This window comes from Hemibagrus wyckioides, linkage group LG20, assembly GCF_019097595.1.
Source record: "Hemibagrus wyckioides isolate EC202008001 linkage group LG20, SWU_Hwy_1.0, whole genome shotgun sequence".
In the NCBI taxonomy this organism is placed as follows: Eukaryota; Metazoa; Chordata; class Actinopteri; order Siluriformes; family Bagridae; genus Hemibagrus; species Hemibagrus wyckioides.
The window spans coordinates 5,139,176-5,146,916 of NC_080729.1; the positions used below are offsets into that span (position 1 = coordinate 5,139,176).

At 36.8% G+C, this 7,741-nt stretch overlaps 1 protein-coding gene across 7 annotated transcripts in view; it reads left to right on the forward strand.

The window, feature by feature from the left end:
* The window catches only part of LOC131370748 (syntaxin-1A), a 136,012-nt gene that overhangs the window by 90,846 nt on the left and 37,425 nt on the right, over nucleotides 1–7,741 (forward strand). The gene's annotated exons all lie outside the window — the stretch shown is intronic.

The window sequence follows — 7,741 nt, forward strand, 5'->3', positions numbered from 1 at the left end:
TTTTTCCAATTTCAGAAAAAAACTGTCTGTCTGCTAATTAATTCTAGCATCATGCAGTGATGTGTGTAGCGCAGCAGGAAGTGGGATTCAGAACGAGTATTTTATTTTGTACTTTGTTTTGAAACCGAACAGACCTGTTACAGCGGTTCACGTCTGCTAGGTCTCTTAGGTCTGCTGATTAGTTGCTTTTAACCATTTCCAGGTCCAGATTAAAACCTTAGGGTCTAGATTAAAGCTTTGACTTTGTCTTTAGGAGAGCTCGACCTAAGCCTACATCTGTGTATCAAAGAATAAAAAAATACACTATATTGCCAAAAGTTTTGGGACATCTGCCTTTACATGCACATGAATATAATATGGAGTTGGCCCGCCCTTTGCAGCTATAACAGCTTCAACTCTTCTGGGAAGGCTTTCCACAAGGAATTTTTTGATCATTCCTCTAGAAGCGCATTTGTGAGGTCAGGCACTGATGTTGGACGAGAAGTCCTGGCTCCCAGTCTCCACTCTAATTCATCCCAAAGGTGTTCTATCAGGTTGAGGTCAGGACTCTGTGCAGGCCAGTCAAGTTCCTCCACACCAAACTCGCTCATCCATGTCTTTATGGACCTTGCTTTGTGCACTGGTCATGTCGGAACAGGAAGGGGTCATCCCCAAACTGTTCCCACAAAGTTAGGAGCATGAAATTGTCCAAAATGTCTCAGTATGTTGAAGCATTAAGAGTTCCTTTCACTGGAACTAAGGGGCCGAGCCCAACCCCTGAAAAACAACACCTGCACTCAATGATTTGCAGGGGTGTCCCAAAACTTTTGACAATATAGTGTACTTAACGTCATATTTGTTTTATATATCTCATTATTTTGACAGTATGTTGGTCGACTGTCCCTACTGTTTAATTGTGCTTTATAAGTAAAAATACTTAAGTATGTTATTAAGAGCAGCACATATAAAAGCTCCAGCACTGAACTGAGCACAGCACCGTGAAGCGTGTTACGTTTAAACACAACCACAATGAAACTGTTTGTTTTTGCAGAAATCAATAAGGAGTCAACGCATTTTTTTCCCTTTCTCTTGTTCAATATTGATCAGAAAACAACCTGGGCATGAAATCCGCTCCCTGAAAGACTGTCCTTTTGCTTCAGAAAGTTGCTGGTTTTTATTCCAATCAAACAGAAGCCACATCTGAAATCCAAGCTCAACTGATTAATCTAATATGATTGGTCTAATAGTTTCAAACTGATCTGTTTTGACGTCACCGAAAAGGCTGTTTCCGGATCCGCAGAATGCTCTCGTGCTGATTTTTGACACATATTTTTATATATAAGAGCCTGGACAATTCCTTTCTCCATGGGACACAATTCCACTGCCACAGACATACTGTATATCTCCATTATTCTCTTGTTTCTTCTCTCTCACACACACACACATACCTGTAATTGAATTAGAGGTACACACAGTCCTGTGTGTGACGGGCCTCCTCTCACACTCGCACCCCTACAGTCGCATTAATTCAGCAGCGCTCGCTAATTAACCTTGAGCTCGGACAGGTGATTAAGGAATGCAGATGGACCTGATTAACAATTCAGCGCACAGAGATGAAGAAAACCAAAAGAGAGAGAGACAGACAGAATGAGTCAAACTGGGGACTGATTAAGAGGGAGACAGGAAGAGAGGTGTGTTTGATGTTGGGATTGGATATAAACAAATATCTAAATTTTTAGAGCTGTTAAAGTTTGGGACAACAAACAATTTGCTATTTAATCATGAACTGGAAGCTCATTTGTGATATCGACCATGTTTTAGTCCATGACCTTTGCACAAAAGGTCAGATTGCCCTCATGTCTCTAATCTCTGCTATTGTAGCACGTATTCAGATGACGGATTCGATCTAACACGGATCATCAGCTTTCACGCAAACTCCTGGAGTCCGGGTCAGCTCCAGTGCACGCTGTTGTTGGAGCAAAACACAGGGGCATTGAAGAAGATTCAAACAGAAGAATTGTTTTCTGGACTCTGCTGTGTGAAGAAACATACAGTGGAATTTAATTCATTCTGGAGGCGAGTTCTTAAGGTGAAAATTTGTATTGCGAACTGAATTTTCTCATAAGAAATAATGTAAATGCAGATAATCCGTTCCAGCCACCCAAATACTTGACCAATATTCCCAATACGAAGCGTATGTAAACTGTATATCTGCTTTCAAAGAACTGACCCAAGCCAAGCACTCCATGTCAAGGGTCCTCACAGGAAGTCATGCCACCAAGCTTGGGCTAAAAATAGAACAGACCACCCACTCCACCAATCTGTCAACAAAAAAACACACGAAAAATCACCTAGCTTTTGAACGCATGCCGAAGGCAACGTTGGAAACAGCTTTCACTGACTGAAACAAAATGCGTAAACTTCGCTTCGGTTGGCTTCACTTGGCTTTCCACTGACGCAAACAAGTTTTAAATGGCACCCGGACATATGCGCAACTTAGCCATTCCGTTCGGTAGATATGCTGATGCAAATTTCTTGCAAAATTTCAATTCTTAAGGCGAAAATTTGTAAGGGAGGGCATTCGTATGCTGAGATTCCACTGTATATATTTCATTTCATTGTCTGTTCCACTTATCCGATTTATCCTCGGGTCACAGGGAGCCTGTGCCTATCTCAGGTGTCATCGGTCATCAAGGCAGGATACACCATGGACGGAGTGCCAACCCATCGCAGGGCACACACATTCACTGAATCACACACTATGGGCAATTTAGAGACTCCAATCAGCCTAGAAGCATGTCTTTGGACTGTGGGAGGAAACCTGGAGCACACCCACCAAGCACGGGGAGAACATGCAAACTCCGCACTCGGGAGCGAGACTCGAATCTCTGGAGGTGTGAGGCAAAACGTGCTAACCACTAAGCCACCATGCCTCCCACTGTATATATATATATACAATATATATATATATATATATATATATATATATATATATATATATATATATATATATATATATATATATATATATATATATATATATATATATATATATTGTATATATATATAGTATATATTGACAATTTTGTTATAAATGTATTGTTTTATTTCATAATTAATTATTCACCCAGTATTATTTTTTCCTTCAATTATTTCAGCGCTAATTCTACAGCCATCAATATTTTCTTGACCATGAGCTCAGAAATTGTAAAAAAAAAATTGTAAAAAATGAAAGGCTTTAGTACTGAAAATGATATTCTCACAAGGAAAGGGCCAGGTGGCTGGTCTGGACATGTGACAGCCTTTTCACCCACAGCCATGTAGCTACAGTCATCCACTCACTCACACACACACACACACACACACACTCACACCCACACACACAAGCCCCAGAGCGAGTGCAGTGTGTGTACGAGCTCAAATGAGCAGCTCTGGCTGATGTCCTGTGGAGCCATCTCTCTCTGCTGGCAGGACCATAGAGCAGCGTCTGGCTCTCAGCACTCACTGACCAGCAGGATATCCTTCATTCAAGCCCAGAATATTTTACCAATATGACTCATGCCTTCAATTATTTTTAGTGAAAACAATCGAATGCAAACAAATGGGAAGGAACAGGTCCAGTATCGGCGTGTACGAGGTTTAGACACAATGCGTCTGCTTATTGTTACAATAAAAGCTTGCTGATTGATTGCTAAGAGGATGTTAGAGTATCGTGTTACCATTTTTTCAGTAGTTCTGATATATCAGTTTATTATGAGTTCTGATATAGCCGTTTATTATGAGTTCTGATATATCAGTTTATCAGTTCTGATAGTAGTTTATCAGTAGTTCTGATATATTAGTTTATCAGTAGTTCTGATATATTAGTTTATCAGTAGCTCTGATATATTAGTTTATCAGTAGTTCTGATATATTAGTTTATCAGTAGTTCTGATATATTAGTTTATCAGTAGTTCTGATATATTAGTTTCTCAGTAGTTCTGATATATTAGTTTCTCAGTAGTTCTGATATATCAGTTTATCAGTAGTTCTGATATATCAGTTTATCAGTAGTTCTGATATATCAGTTTATCAGTAGTTCTGATATATCAGTTTATCAGTGGTTCTGATATATCAGTTTATCAGTAGTTCTGATATATCAGTTTATCAGTAGTTCTGATATATCAGTTTATCAGTAGTTCTGATATATCAGTTTATCAGTAGTTCTGATATATCAGTTTATCAGTGGTTCTGATATATCAGTTTATCAGTAGTTCTGATATATCAGTTTATCAGTAGTTCTGATATATCAGTTTATCAGTAGTTCTGATATATCAGTTTATCAGTAGTTCTGATATATCAGTTTAGCAGGTGTTCTGATATATCAGTTTATCAGTAGTTCTGATATATTAGTTTATCAGTAGTTCTGATATATCAGTTTATCAGTAGTTCTGATATATCAGTTTAGCAGGTGTTCTGATATATCAGTTTATCAGTAGTTCTGATATATCAGTTTAGCAGGTGTTCTGATATATCAGTTTATCAGTAGTTCTGATATATCAGTTTATCAGTAGTTCTGATATATTAGTTTATCAGTAGTTCTGATATATCAGTTTATCAGTAGTTCTGATATATCAGTTTATCAGTAGTTCTGATATATCAGTTTATCAGTGGTTCTGATATATCAGTTTATCAGTAGTTCTGATATATCAGTTTATCAGTGGTTCTGATATATCAGTTTAGCAGGTGTTCTGATATATCAGTTTAGCAGTAGTTCTGATATATCAGTTTAGCAGGTGTACTGATATATCAGTTTATCAGTAGTTCTGATATATCAGTTTAGCAGGTGTTCTGATATATCAGTTTAGCAGGTGTACTGATATATCAGTTTAGCAGTAGTTCTGATATATCAGTTTAGCAGGTGTTCTGATATATCAGTTTAGCAGTAGTTCTGATATATCAGTTTAGCAGTAGTTCTGATATATCAGTTTAGCAGGTGTACTGATATATCAGTTTATCAGTAGTTCTGATATATCAGTTTAGCAGGTGTTCTGATATATCAGTTTATCAGTGGTTCTGATATATCAGTTTATCAGTGGTTCTGATATATCAGTTTATCAGTAGTTCTGATATATCAGTTTATCAGTAGTTCTGATATATCAGTTTATCAGTAGTTCTGATATATCAGTTTATCAGTAGTTCTGATATATCAGTTTATCAGTGGTTCTGATATATCAGTTTAGCAGGTGTTCTGATATATTAGTTTATCAGTAGTTCTGGTATATTAGTTTATCAGTAGTTCTGATATATCAGTTTATCAGTGGTTCTGATATATCAGTTTAGCAGGTGTTCTGATATATCAGTTTATCAGTAGTTCTGATATATCAGTTTATCAGTAGTTCTGATATATCAGTTTATCAGTAGTTCTGATATATCAGTTTATCAGTGGTTCTGATATATCAGTTTAGCAGGTGTTCTGATATATCAGTTTATCAGTAGTTCTGATATATCAGTTTATCAGTTCTGATAGTAGTTTATCAGTAGTTCTGATATATTAGTTTATCAGTAGTTCTGATATATCAGTTTATCAGTAGTTCTGATATATCAGTTTATCAGTAGTTCTGATATATCAGTTTAGCAGTAGTTCTGATATATTAGTTTATCAGTAGTTCTGATATATTAGTTTATCAGTAGTTCTAATATATCAGTTTATCAGTAGTTCTGATATATCAGTTTATCAGTAGTTCTGATATATCAGTTTATCAGTGGTTCTGATATATCAGTTTAGCAGGTGTTCTGATATATCAGTTTATCAGTAGTTCTGATATATCAGTTTATCAGTAGTTCTGATATATCAGTTTATCAGTAGTTCTGATATATCAGTTTATCAGGAGTTCTGATAGTAGTTTATCAGTAGTTCTGATATATCAGTTTATCAGTAGTTCTGATATATTAGTTTATCAGTAGTTCTGATATATCAGTTTATCAGTAGTTCTGATATATTAGTTTATTATGAGTTCTGATATATCAGTTTATTATGAGTTCTGATATATCAGTTTATTATGAGTTCTGATATATCAGTTTATCAGTAGTTCTGATATATCAGTTTATTATGAGTTCTGATATATCCGTTTATTATGAGTTCTGATATATCCGTTTATTATGAGTTCTGATATATCAATTTATTATGAGTTCTGATATATCAATTTATTATGAGTTCTGATATATCAGTTTATCAGTTCTGACAGTAGTTTATCAGTAGTTCTGATATATCAGTTTATCAGTAGTTCTGATATATCAGTTTAGCAGGAGTTCTGATATATTAGTTTATCAGTAGTGCGAGCGTGCGTGTGTGCGTGTGTGTGTGTGTGTGTGTGTGTGTGTGTGTGTGTGCGTGCGTGTGTGTGCGTGCGTGTGTGTGCGTGCGTGTGTGTGCGTGCGTGTGTGTGTGTGCGTGTGTGTGTGTGTGTGTGTTTGATATCACTAAAATATCTTACAAACCTGTTAGAGTGTGTTTGATATGACTGAAGTATTACAATACTTTTGAAAGCGTGTGTGTGTGTGTATGTGTATGTGTGTGTGTGTGTGTGTGTGTGTGTGTGATGTTTGTTTCTTTCATACACTCCTGTGTCTTTGTAAAGTCTTGTCATGTTTATTCAGTTGAACTCGGAGCAGTTTGTTTAAAGCTCTATGATAATGTTTAAAATGAACTTCGTCTCCATCAGTCTACACTGACATTTCACTACACTGCTTGGGAAAGTCCGTGTGTCTTTAGATATTCCTGTGTGTGTGTGTGTGTGTGTGTGATGTTTAAAAAGTCATGTTGTCAGTACACAGAGCTGCCATTTTATTAGGAAACAGATAAATGAAGGGCACTACACCAGAACATGCCACCTTCCTGCCTCTTAACTTAAGGAACTTGTCCAGAATTTAATCCAAAGTTTCTACTATCATCTACCTCCATCTCCATGTCTCCAGCAGACAGAGTAGACATTTTGAAATGATTTTGAAATCTGTTTATTAGACAAATAATAAACTATATCATGTGACCTCTTCATGCAGAGTGAGTGGACAGTATTTCTGTATTTATGTCAGCTACACTGACGCTCTGAACTCCATTTCCCATCATGCCGTGTGGCCTACAGGCATGGCCGCATAGGACTCCACCTCCCACAATACACCTTCACAGCCACCAGACACCTGTTTCCAATCACACAAACACACACACACACACACTCTCTCTCTCTCTCTCTAACATGTTTTGTAATATATTTCAGTCGTATCAAACACACACATGCACACACACTCTCACAAGTATCAACAAACACACACACACGCACACACACTATCACAAGAATCATCACACACTCACACACACACACACACTGTCACATATACACACAAACACGATCTAACAAGCTTTGTAATATATTGTAATATATTCAGTCATATCAAACACACACACACACTCTTTTTAACAAGCTTTGTAATACATTGCAGTCATATCAAACTCACACACACACACACACACACACTCTTTCTAACAAGTTTTGTAATATATTTCAGTCATATCAAACTCACACCCACACACACACACTCTTTCTAACAAGTTTTGTAATATATTTCAGTCATATCAAACACACACACACACACACACACACACTCTTTCTAACAAGTTTTGTAATATATTTCAGTCATATCAAACACACACACACACACACACTCTTTCTAACAAGTTTTGTAATATATTTCAGTCATATCAAACACACACACACACACACAC